Source organism: Macaca nemestrina, chromosome 3 (genome assembly GCF_043159975.1).
Source record: "Macaca nemestrina isolate mMacNem1 chromosome 3, mMacNem.hap1, whole genome shotgun sequence".
NCBI classification, from domain to species: domain Eukaryota; kingdom Metazoa; phylum Chordata; class Mammalia; order Primates; family Cercopithecidae; genus Macaca; species Macaca nemestrina.
The window spans coordinates 144,322,572-144,336,055 of record NC_092127.1 but is presented as its reverse complement, the minus strand read 5'-3'; the positions used below and the strand labels follow the sequence as shown (position 1 = coordinate 144,336,055).

At 39.1% G+C, this 13,484-nt stretch overlaps 1 protein-coding gene and 1 long non-coding RNA gene across 10 annotated transcripts in view; one reads left to right on the top strand and one right to left on the bottom strand.

The window, feature by feature from the left end:
- LOC139362413 (uncharacterized) overlaps nt 1–7,637 on the bottom strand; it is a 92,723-nt gene extending 85,086 nt beyond the window's left edge. The window contains exon 1 of one of the 2 annotated variants that reach the window (XR_011621282.1): nt 7,455–7,637. This is a non-coding gene — a long non-coding RNA (uncharacterized lncRNA). The remainder of the gene's footprint in view (nt 1–7,454) is intronic. The other variant, XR_011621281.1, reaches the window with a different exon arrangement.
- Nucleotides 1–13,484, top strand: part of LOC105463327 (RasGEF domain family member 1B) — a 789,062-nt gene that overhangs the window by 653,893 nt on the left and 121,685 nt on the right. The window lies entirely within an intron of this gene.

The window sequence follows — 13,484 nt, the reverse complement described above, 5'->3', positions numbered from 1 at the left end:
AGATGGGTCTCCATTGCCATCAGAGAGGATTGAATCAGACCCATTGTGATTTGGCATGACAGCTTCTAAGGAGTTGGCACAGATCTCACCACGTCTGAGGGCGGTCTCTGACACAGACGTCTTTTCCCTGTGGTTTTCGTTTGATGATGTCCTGGTGAAACACAAGCATATCCTCTTTCCCACGTTAAGTAGAATTTGAGACGATATTTAAAGTTTTGGGGAAATCCTGTAAGGCAGTAATCACAGCAATTAACTCTGCCTTTTAGCAGAGGCATGAGGGGTAGAAATAAGCTTGTCTGTAGGATGTACATAACCAGCATTGCCATTACTGGAGTCATCAGTGAACACTGTAACGGCCTCAGAAATGGGCTGATCTTTGGTTAATCGAGGGACCACCCAAGATGTCATTTTTATCAAATCAAACAGTTTGTTCTTTGGATAATGATTGTCAATAACGCCAATGAAATTAGCCAAGTGAATTTGCCACAGTACGGAATGTTGAAAGGCAGCTTGAACTTCGAGCCGATTTAAAGGAACTACAATTAAATTCAGATGAAATCCGGAAATTTTAAGTATTGTACACCGTGCCTGTCTAATTAGAATGGCTATTTGGTCCAGATAAACAGGCAAAGTTTTTGACACAGAATGAGGAAGAAAACACCACTCTACTAAATCATTATGTTGAACTATTAGTCCAGTAGGGGAGTGCAATGAAGCGAAAACCAGAAGCTGAAAAGACTGAAATGGCTGTACTCTAGATAACTGGGCAGTCTGGATTCTTTCCTCTATGACTTCCAGTTCTAGTGAAGCCTCAGGGGTCAAAATCCTGGGACTGTGGAGATTGGAATCTCCCTGCAGCGCAGAAAACAAGTTAGACAGTGCATAGGTCGGAATATCTAAAGTGGGTCTTAAATAATTAATATTACCCTAAAGTTTTTGGAAGTCATTTAAAGTTTTCAAGGAATCTCTCCTAATTTGAACTTTTTGAGGTTCAATGCGTTGTTTATCGACCGCCATTCCTAAATATTGAACAGGAGTTGTCTGTTGAATTTTATCCTGAGCAATGTGTAATCCAGCCTCTGTAACACGGCAGCTCAAAATTTGATAACAGTCAATTAATTCTTTATCAGTGGGAGCAGCAATTAAAATATCATCAATATAATGAAGACTATAGGCCTGGGGAAATTGGGCTCGAACTAGTGACAGCACTTGTGCAACATAAACCTGGCAGATGGTAGGGCTATTCAGCATTCCCTGAGGAAGTACTTTCCATTGATAACAAGCTGCAGGCTCCTGATTATTGATAGATAGTACAGTGAAAACAAATTTTTCACAATACGATTTATGTAAAGCAATATGAAAAAAACAATCTTTAAGGTCAATAATGATGAGAGGCCAAGTTTTAGGTATTAAAGCAGGGGCAGGCATGCCAGGTTGGACAACTCCCATAGGTTTAATTACAGCGTTAATGGCCCTTAAATCGGTTACCAATTGCCACTTGTCTGATTTCGTTTTTTTACTAGAAACACAGGATAATTTCAGGGGGAAAGAGAAGGTTCCACATTTCCAAGTTGTAACTGTTCAGAAACCAATTGAGTTAAAGTCTCCAGTTTTTTTGTTTGTTTGTTTGTTTTTTTAAGAAAGCAGCCACTGCTGAATCCAAACGGGTCTGTCAGATTTCCATTGTAAAGGGATAGGATCAAGAGGCGTGGCAGTGGCTGCCACTAAAAAGGATAACCTAAACCAGCCCTGTTTTCTTTCATAGTAACTGGGAGAGGTTTAGTAATCCCTTCATGCTTTGGATGGAGACCGAGTCCAGGAACAAATCCCATGTTTTCCATCATATGCTGACTGGGAGCACTATAAGAGTTATGTGGAATATTAATTCCAGCCCCCCATTGTGCCAGTGAATCTCTACCCCAAAGATTAATGGGGATTGGTGTGATACAGGGCTGAACTGTACCCTTTTGACCATTAGGACCAGTGCAAGGCAAGATAAATGTGCCCTAATAAACTTCCTCGGCTTTTCCAACACTTACTAGTCCCATCTTGGCGGGATGTTTAAGCCAGGAGGAAGGCCATAAACTAGAGGAAATAACAGAAACATCAGCATCAGTATCTACTAGGCCTTCAAACTTTTTTCTTTGAATGTGTATGGTGCAGGTGGGCCATTGTTTAGAAATTACATTAATCCAATAACTGGCCTCTTCACCGCTGGAGCCCATCTCAAGGCCACGTGTCTTATCTCCTTTGTTTAAAATGATATTAGGTAGCAAAAGCAATTGAGCTTGTTTAACAGTAGTAAAAGAAACAGGAGCTTGGCCTGGGGAAGTAATTTATCCCAAGCTCTCATACAGATATTTGTTAATTGTTTTGTGGTGAAAGTATCAAAGCCTAACTGGGCATAAGTATTAGAGAAACTATTGGAACCTGTGAGCTGAGCCTGAGTAATTAGAATGCCATTAGTCTGATTTAGTTGAGCCTGGAGACAGGTCTCTTTTGACCACCAAGTACGAAACTATAAATACTGAGATGGGGTAACAACAGCTTTTGCCAAAAGGTCCCAGTCTAAAGGAAGTAAAGTGACCTCTGTACAAAAAGTTTGCAATACCATTTTAACATAAGGAGAAGTAGGACCATACTGAGTACAAGCATCCTTAAATTCTTTTAAAAAAGTAAGACTGAGTGGCGCATATCGACGCAGACCAGAATGAGAGTGTGAGAAAGGGGAATTGAAGGAGTAGAAGAAGCAGAAGTATACTGGTGATTACAGGTGTCCATGTGTGAAGAAGGGTACAGAGAAGCAGGCTGAGTGGATGGCAAAGTGCCAGTTGAGGAACTGAGATGACAGGAGGGTGAGGGGCTGAAGTGGATGGGGAGGGCCTGTAGAATTACAGGTAAACTGTAGTTTGGTCCCAGAGCCATTAGGTGATGCCCAGAAGCAAATGCTGCAAAGGTTTGAAGAGGGAGGAATTAGCATATCTATGGTTCTGGGCTATGTGAGTCACAGGAGCTTCAAGTACCAGATCTTCGTGAAAAGAAGTAAGATAAATACGGGATACGATTAAGCCAAAGTCACCAGAGTTAGACATTGAATTTTCAGCATCATAGTAGGGGAGGAGTAGCTGAAGGGAGAGGCTGATCAGATAACAAAGGCTGTGGGGGAGAGGAAGGTTGAGGAGGTATTAGGATGGCATGCACCAAGGCCCAATCACCCCAGTGAAGGAAACATAATTCCCTGTCGAGACCAGTAACAGGTTTACATCTAAAGTTCCTTTTTCGGGCATCCAAGGACACAATGTTACCAGTGCCCTGAATAGAGTGACCATATTTTCCATGGGCACTCAAACCATTCACTGTTTTAACTGGAGTTTAATATAGAAGAGATAAGTATAATTTTTATACTCGTGTCACCCATAGTTAACCCAGACCATACACAGACTACTCACTAGTCATCAGGGAGTCGAACACGCATATCTGTGGACCAAGCCGATGCAATTTCTCCCCATCTACCAAAGGGAATCAGGTTCCCACATGCACTTAGGAAAAAAGAAAGACCACGTTGGGTGCCAGATATCGGGGAAGCTGCCCCTGATAGTTAACATGGGTTCTTTTCTATTTCCCTACACGTCAGCTGATCTGAGAAATAAAGGGAAAGAGCACAAAAGAGAGAAATTTTAAAGCTGGGTGTCCGGGGGAGACATCACATGTCAGCAGGTTCTGTGATGCTCCCCAAGCCGTAAAACCAGCAAGTTTTTATTAGTGATTTTCAAAAGGGGAGGGAGTGCACGAATAGGGTGTGGGTCACAGAGATCACATACTTCACAAGGTAATAAAATATCACAAAGCAAATGGAGGGAGGGAGAGATCACAGGACCACAGGATGGCGCAAAATTTAAATTGCTAATGAAGTTTCAGGCACACATTGTCATTGATAACATCTTATCAGGAGACAGGGTTTGAGAGCAGAAAACCTGTCTGACTAAAATTTATTAGGCGGGAATTTCCTTGTCCTAATAAGCCTGGGAGTGCTACAGGAGACTGGTGCTTATTTCATCCCTTCGGCTTCAACCATAAAAGACAGCCACCCCCGAGGGGGCTGTTCATAGGTGTAACCTCAGGAGCGCATTCTCTTTCTCAGGGATATTCCTTGCTGAGAAAAAGAATTCAGTGATATTTCTCCTATTTGCTTTTGAAAGAAGAGAAATATGGTTCTGTTCCGCCCAGCTCACTGACAGTCAGATTTTAAGGTTATCTCTCTTGTTCCCTGAACATTGCTGTTATCCTGTTCTTTTTTCAAGGTGCCTAGATTTCATATTGTTCAAGCACACATGCTCTACAAACAATCCGTGCAGTTAATGCAATCATCACAGGGTCCTGAGGCAACACACATCCTCCTCAGCTTACGAAGATGACTGGATTAAGAGATTAAAGACAAGCATAGGAAATCACAAGGGTATTGACTGGGGAAGTGATAAGTGTCCATGAAATCTTCACAATTTATGTTCAGAGATTACAGTAAAGACAGGCATAAGAAATTATAAAAGTATGAATTTGGGGAACTAATAAATGTCCATGAAATCTTCACAATTTATGTTCTTCTGCCATGGCTTTAGCCGGTCCCTCTGTTGGGAGTCCCTGACTTCCCGCAACACAGTTCCTCAAGGATGCTTTGTCACACCTCTGTGCCTTCATTCATAAGCTTATTAGCCTAGAGCACCTCTCACCCCCTTCTTCACCTGGACCACACGTGTCCTTTACAAAATCTCGCAAGAAAGGTTCTTTCTCACCACCGCTCTGCCCACGCTACCCTTCACCATGTGGCCATGAAGTTTGAGTGCCTATGGCCCATCACAGCACTTGTCACCATATCCTAATTGTCTGCTGACATTTCCCTTCTCAACCAACCTGACAGGTACTTGTGGTAAGGTGCCAAGGATCCTTTGGCACCTAGAATGGTGCTGGCAACTATAATCTGTAGTCAATTACGATTAGTCCAGAAAAATGAAGAGAAAATAAATTTGATCAAAATGCCATCCCTACCCTTAAAGGGAATGACACTTTGTGAGGTTAGTGAGCAAACAGAACCACAGGTGCTCATCCTAGATATTAGAAGTTATTCTTAGAGTCAGGTTGCTCTTCAGAGTTCATTTTTGATAGAGAATAAGTCATATAAGCTTGTTAGCCATATTTTAGAAAAAAAAAAAAAACCCATCATCTAAAAGGCTAGAGCCAGCTGGATTTCTGTTTCAAAGACTCATCAGGTAGCCTTAGAAATGCTGTGTGTGTGTGTGTGTGTGTGTGTGTGTGTCTGTGTGTGTGTGTCTTTAATACTGCAGTAGTTTTATCCCTGCCATAATATTTTCCAGGTTGGGTAACTCCTCATACATTGATGAGCTCATTTCCCCTTGTTTCTTTACCTTTTAAAACTAGTTATATGCATATTAGTTTTAATAAAGTTCTATTAATTCGTTTCAGTTCCCTTTATCCTCTACTATTGCACATACCCCATTGACAATGTTTTCAGAGCCAGGGAAGGGTTCTTCTTAAGGAAGGAGAAGGCAGTTCAAATTTATTTTCATGTACTCAATGAAAAACCTGAATATCAGTCAAATTGCATTCTGGGATTCATAATCTAGAGGTTTCCCTGTGCCTTGAACCACAAAATAAGCACATCTTTGGACAGATCTTTGGTAGGACCCAAATATGAATCATTTTAGAGTATCTAAGTGTCCTGCTTTGTTAGAGGTCAGGAAGTTTAACCTAGCAGAAATGAAATGGACTCTGGAGTCATATAAATATCTGCAGAATGCCACATGCATCGTGAGGATGATGCAAAGGGCATCTGAGTCACACAAAGCTTGATTTATCCTCTTCTGCAGTTTGCCACCTGGATAGTGTTGGGCAGTTTACCTCTATACCTCATGAGGTTGTTATAAAATGTGTATGCAAAAGAGTACATATAAAGTCTCATAGATATTTAATGTAAGGTACATATTAAGTGCTTTAAAATGTTGGTTATTGCTAATATCATTTCTAGGTTATTTTATAAAATTGCTACAATATTAAATAATTTTTCGGTAGCATCTCACATTATTCAAAGACTTAAATTTAAAAAACAGTCAGTAGCCTATTGGGCTTCAACACCAATGGTGATATTGTAGATTTAGGATTTTTTTATGTTACTTATTTCGTTTTGTTTTGATTTTTATTCAGGAGTGACTGCTGGCTTACCCCATGCCAAACATTAGTATTGTTACAAGGTTGAATCACACATGAATCTAGAATACTGTTATTGATATTCAATAGAGTTCCTTGTATGTGGAGTCCTTTGTAAAGCTCTCTGGTGGCTTCTTTTGGCTGAATCAATTACTTTTGAAAACTTTATTGATCCAGGAAAAACCTGAGCTGGGGAGATGACTTTATTAAATGATACATAAATCCAAGAAGCAGCTTCCAAATTATTTTGTCCATGATATGTAGGAAGAGAGGTCTTATAAAGTCAACAGGAAACAAGAGGGATTTATTCCAAAAAATATAACCACGCTTACTTAGGCCATGAGAGAGTACCTCAAGATTCTGCTTATAGATTCAAGGTTCTGGAGGCAGATTCTGTAAGCAGGACATCTATTTAAAAGAGCACAATGTTTTGGAAAGTTCTTTATAATTTAAGGGTAAAGATAGATTACTAAATAAAGAAAATCTAGATAAACCAATATTAAAATGTGAAGAGGGGTTGGTAGGATTGCAGGTAGATTTTTTAAATTTATGATTCCTTCTAACTTTTGTAATAAGATAAAAGTCACATGAAAAAGAAAGTGAATGCAGTTAAAAATTTATCAGAATGAAGTTCACAGACCTTTATATCAGTTCCTATCACCAGATACCAAGTCACCTTAGCTACTGATATAACTGTGAAATGGGAATTAGATTATATTTAATGTACCCAGGCTGAAATGTCCCTAGAAATTACAATGTTTGCAGCAATCCTCATAAACACCTGGGAGGACAAGATAGATGTCTAGGACATTTTTTTTTCCTATTCATGTGGATAACAGCATCTTCCACAGAATACTTTCAAAGGTACTTTTGCCTGGATCACTGAGACCCACATGCATCCTTTAATACTTCAGTTAAAACAGTGGTTAGAAACTGTGATGTTTATTCATTAAAACTGTGATCCTATCATTAAGAAAAAAAGAGGTGTCTGCTTGTTATTGCAAGGAAGTGGCACAGAAGCCTCTTAGTAAATAACTGACTTATCCCAGAGGACTAAGGAGAACTGGACAAATAGAATTTTACAAAAACAAACATACAAGCAAACAAACATATTTATAAAAATTAAGATACACCATATGAAGCAGACACTTTAAAAAATGAGTAAGCTTGTCTTGCTTTCCAAAGTTAAAAAGTTAGTAATTCGAATTCAGAAAACAAACAATAGAAAGACTTACTGAATAATTCTTACCACCAAAGAACAAAGCATGCCAAATGTCAGCTCGCAGAACCACATAAAACTCAGCTTCTTCCTAAACCAGGAAAGATGAAGGAAATCATATAACTAAGAATGCTTTGTGTTTTAAATTTTGGTTTCACTTTCTGGTGGCAAAATAAAAAGTCTCTTTCCCAAAATGAAGCCAAGCGATCTTGTAGGTAAATTCTGTGGGCTAGAAGCCATTCAACATTAACTTTCAGTTAGACCTCAGTTAAACAAAAACTCCAAGTGAAGAAAGAAAATCCAGAGTCAACTACATTGAGAGAGACTGGAATAATTCCACACCTGCTGATGGCTGAGCCTCACCCTTTGTTGAGTAAAAGTTTGTGTTGATTGTGGCAAGGGAATCTGCTGGGTATGCCAGGGAAGTGTGTGCTTGTTCATTTTTGTATGGTCATTCCTTTCAGGTATGAGTCCTTCATAAGAGAGGAAGTAGAGTGTAGATTTATTATAGGTTTTAGGTCTATTTTTGAAATTGTGTTTGGTGCATTTAATGCAACTGGTCATTGCAAAATCTACTTCAGCTGTGTAAGTGAAAAATATGGACTGTTACCTTGTTGCCCCTATGAAATTCTGTACTTGGTATTTAGTATATACTCTACATTCATTAGTTGCATCTGACAAGATGTTCTGCCTTAGCACTCAGTTGCAGTCTTTTCCTTTTCTTTCCTGTTCATTAGGCTTTAATTCTGAGGACCATATGAGGGTAGAATATGTTATCTTTGAAAAATTACTAAAATTTATATAGGCAAACCATTTTCTTAAACTTGATGGCCAAATGTTAGAATGTTAGTTTTCATATCATTTATAATCTTGTCACAATTTACTTAATGAAGTTTGGTTAGATTTCAGTGAAAATTATCTTCCAAAGTAGTTTCCCCCACCCCAGGAAGGAGGTAACTTTACTACAATGAGTAAGTATGGTGCAGAATTTCATGCAAATGAGGTGTGCCAGCAGTGTACTAATTTAAATGTATGTAAACGAAAACAAACAAAAAAAAAGAATGCACAAACTCCCTGTTACTTAGATCACTGCAGCTTCTAGGACCCAGTTTCTTTTACTGATTTTAAAACAAAACAAAACAGAAAAACCTGTAATATTCAAATGAAGAACTCCTCACTCGAATAAAGTTTTATGATTAGTCCCTACCTCTACCTGCCATTCTAAACACTGCTTGTCTTGAATGGCAAATTATGTTTTGTGAATCACTGATCTTTCTTAGTTATTAATCATTATTTACCCAGAAATCCATGGATAAATAGACACCACCAGCAGGTGGTTCAAGCAGTGACAGGTAGTAATATTTCTAGTCTTCTCTTTAAAGACTTTCAGGGTGGGACACAAAAGGAAACTCTCCAAATGGCTAACTACACATTTGGTTGAATAAAGATTGATTTCTACAATTATAGCAACATCATCCCAACAGAGATAGAGAGAGTAAAGTGAAGTTGTATATTGGAATTGTTAGATATTATATAACTTTGCAATTCATTTGTAGAGTAGTAATATGGTTTGACTCTGTGTCCCCACCCAAATCTCATGTTGAATTGCAATTCCCAGTGTTGGGGAAGGGACCTGGTGGGAGGTGATTAGATCATGGGGGCAGATTTCTCCCATGTTGTTCTCATGCTAGTGACTCAGTTCTCACGAGATCTGCAGGTTTAAAAGTGTGTGGCACTTCTCCCCACCCCCACAACTTCTCTCCCTCCCCAACGCTCTCTGCTGCTCCGCATGGTAAGATGAGCTTGCTTCGCTTTCACCTTCCACCATGATTGTAAGTTTCCTGAGGCCTCCCAGTCATGCTTCCTGTTAAGCCCATGACACAGTGAATCAATTGTACCTCTTTTCTTCATAAATTATCCAGTCTCAGGTAGTTCTTTATAGCAGTTTGAGAATGGACTAATACAAGTGAGCAAAGTAGAAACTAGATTGTGGGACTTCATGTAGGTATCCTGTTCGTCAGTATTTATAATACCAGTAACTTTAATTATAATGGAAGATGTCATTTTTCTCCACGTATCTTTTATTTTTGAAATTCTATTAGCAGAATGTTTATTGGTGCAAAGTCTTTCCCAGATTTTTTTAAGCCAGGTAGTATTCCATTTTTTTCCCCACAAAAACGGTAATTTGATAACTATAAAATCTAACCCTTATTGAAAAATGTTAATATATGTTATCAATGTTGCTAAATATCTAGCTGTGTGATTTTTGTTTGAAGGATAGATTCTGAATTGTTTGTCAAATAAATATTTAATGAGCATCTGTTATTTGCTAGCTAGCGGGAATTCTGATCTCAAGGCATTTCAAATCTAGTAAAGGAAACAAATAAGAGATGATAACAAATCAATGTGATAAAGGTGAACTTTAAGAATAAAGAAAATATGCTGCAATAAACTTAGCAATTTATTGGCTCATTTTTCTGAAATGTATAAGATTACACTAGCCTCAGGGCCAGCTATATCTAGGGGCTCAAACAATATTATCAGGACCAGGATGTCTTTCTGTTTTTCCAGCTCTTCACTTGGCTTTCTTTGTGCTGGTGCCATTCTTAGGCAGCAGATTGGTTCCAACAGCTCCGAGCTTACTCTCACCAAAACAGAAACCCCAACTCATTAGTTCATGCAGAAGTCTCAGGGCTGGCTCTAATTAACCTTTCTTGACTCATGTGACCACTTCTGATACAGACACTGTGGTTCCTGTGATACACCATTGTCATTGGCTGTCTGGTTATATGGATTGAGTTAGGGATGGATAAGTCTACAAGGAAAATCAGGGTGCTACTAGCAGGAGAAACAACAGATGTTTCACCATACATAATCACCAGTTATATGGAATATGAATTTCCATAAACACTACATTCATTGACTTTTTTGTTTATATCAATTTCTACTTTATACTGTGTCTATTCTATACTTGAATATTGTCTGTAAGGAGAGGTCTATAGCAGGTTTCCCAAGAGGGACACACACAATCACTTACTGAAACTGATGTCCACCAAAGAGTTGAGCAATATTCCAGTGTACCAGTGAAGAGCCTGAGGCATGAGCTTTTTTCATTGCTAGAAAAAAGCAACAGCAATGAAAAGTAAGATTGAATAAAGAAAAGCAGTGTAAAAAGTAAAGAAATATGGAACAATCAGTAAAGCATATCCCCAAATCCTTCAATTCACTGATACTTGGGAGCTGTCTCTATGGATGCTTGTAGAGATTTGTCCCACCAGTTCAGAAAAATAATATAGATCAAATGAGCTTCAGTGACTTCCAAGTAACTTAAAAATTATTAACTAAAAGAAATATTTTTAACTCTTTAATTTTTATCTCAGAAAACTGAATAAAAGCAAGAAACAAATTAAAAACCTTAAAATGATCCTTTCTATTTGTAGAAAGATATTTGTTTCATTTTCCAAAATGTTAATTTAATGCTTTAACATGGCATGTCAGTTACATAAGCAGGAAATAATTTATCAGTAAATAATAACTGTGTTTTTCCACAAGACCAAGATGTTCCAATGACTTCTCAGTAAATGAGTTTACTTTATAAAAGATCTATTTTTATAACTCAAAGGTCCTCACTGGTCATTGCTACCATAATTATTCCATAAATAAACTTTAAAAATAAGTATATTCAAGAAATACTGTAATAGAAATCCAGGCCTAGAATAGTCATGTGTGAAAAAAATTAAGCTTAAGTACTTGTCATTTTTTATATGTTCACAGATCTTTCCAATTTAGGGACTACCTAATGATTCTAGTAACAATAATAAAAATTATAGTAAAAATTAGTTCCTCCCTGTACTTCATAGCACTTTATGTTCTGTTATAGCATTTATCATGTTTCATTTTTATAAAATTCATTATGCCCACATTTCATGGAAAAGGATTTATGGCAGGTATTATTTGCCTGTTTACATGTCTGCCTTTATACTTAGACTGTGAGATCCTTAAGGACAGGAACTAAATATTTTTTTTTAAACCTTCACACACTGTATTTAGCACCTACAAAAGTTCTAAATAAATGCTGAGTAAAATAAAGAGTGAATAGATGAATTAATAGACTCTTCCATTTAAATGACTTCTTGAACTCCTCTATTTATCTTCTTTGTTATTTTGGTTTCACGTTTTAAGTATCTTAAAGCTCACTTCTCCTTAAGTTAAGCAGCCCTCATGGATATGCCTGCTTACAAAATTAGATTATGACTTATGCAGAGTGGGGAATGACAGCCTGGGCCTGGGTCATATTCACTGCCTAAGTGTGGACATAGCTGGCAGAGTCTGGTTAACTCGCAGAACAGACCCACCAGTTGTCTCTGTGTTGAGTGAGGAAGAGACTCCTGCTGAAAAAACACTAATGATAATTATTGCTGACATTATAGATATATATGGGTATGTTTGGTAAATTCTTGGTCTGTTCCATAGATTTTCAGGGAGGAAGGGGACTGTGACATCTTCTGGAAGAGAATTAATTCTAAGGGAAAGTAGCCAAGTGTGACAGGCCAGTGAATGCAGCATTCTTTCTTTGGAAGGAAGCAAAGGGGGCTCTCTGCACTAGCAAGGCTGCCACTTGGATTGTCTTCACTGCCAGCCCATTAGACCCAGCAAAGGCAGGAAGATGACAAGCCAAAGCTGGAAGAACTCTCTTAATAAACTTTCTCACACTTGGAGGGTATAGACTAGAGTGTTTTGGGATCCCTCAAAGAGAATGTAACACAAAGTAAGCGCAGCCATTTTCCCTCTGCCCTTTCCTCACCAGCACTTCGACAACTGCATAGTCTCAAAGGAAGAAATTTAATCTCCCATCTTCATGTTTTCACAGAAGAGGGAACTTCTTCCCATCAGGGCTGTGGCTTTGAAAGAAAGCTTCTAGCTTCTCTGCCAACCCCATCCCTGCTTCCCTACAAAGGAGAAGGGTAGCTCCTTTCACTGGTGACAGCCTCCTGTTAGGAAGAATGTCCCCGTGTTAAAAGTGACTACTCCTGCACAAGTCTCTTGCTCTTTATGACCCGTGTGCGAGCAGGGGCACTCACATTCTCCAGCCCTCTGCTTCCATGGGATAAAGCACAGGGGGAGAGTCAACCTCTCACTCTTTCCTCTTTACACTCTGCTCAGCGAGTAATAAGGTCAAATAGGATGGGCCTGTGATCTTCCACGCAACTGGCTTGATGGCAAGTTTGCTCTGAAGATCTGTTTCTCCCTTACTCTCCCAGTCCACCTCAGGCTCCAGATGACCCCAAGGTCTGAATGTGGGTGGGGATGCAATGACACACTTTGGCTCTGGATCCAAATTGCATTATCCAATCCAAGTTTACTGTGGTTCTCAGAGCCTCTTGGGCACTTGCCCAGATTGCTAATAAATTTGGTTTACTAATAAACCCACAGGTGATCATCAACTAGCTTTCAGTTCCTAGAGTCTGTACCTTATCCATTGGAACCAGGTGGGGAGTCAGGGTGGATCATAATCCCATTTCCCATACAACCCACATACTGCTCAGATACTGTTGAGGCCCAGGGAATCAGTCGAGTGTGCCTAACAGGGTGGTGGCAGAGGAGTGTCATGCACCCTGGAAAAGCTGGCACAGTGGCCTGATATAATATTGGTGAAGCACACTAGCCACAGCTGGGCCTCGAGGAGCAGCAGGAAAGGCTGTGGCTCTGTGCTGAATATTGTTGGAGGAGCCACAGTGCCCAGGAGGCATCTACTCATGATTACATATGAGAACAGGAGATAGCGGCTGGGGATTCCCAGAAACGTTTGACACTGGGGAAGCTTTGCATGGCTATTGAGAAACTGCATCCTGTAGGTGAAGCCAGTGAAAATTAGATTATTAAGTGATCTCATTCATATGCTCAAGCTTATGGCCTTTGGGAAAATTATAGTTACCCTCATTTTACTTTCAATCTGAGCATGTGTTCATCAGCACCTCGTCCAAAATGGGTGATTATATCAGGGATATCAACTGATTAATTCACTTGAAATGCTGACATTTCGCAT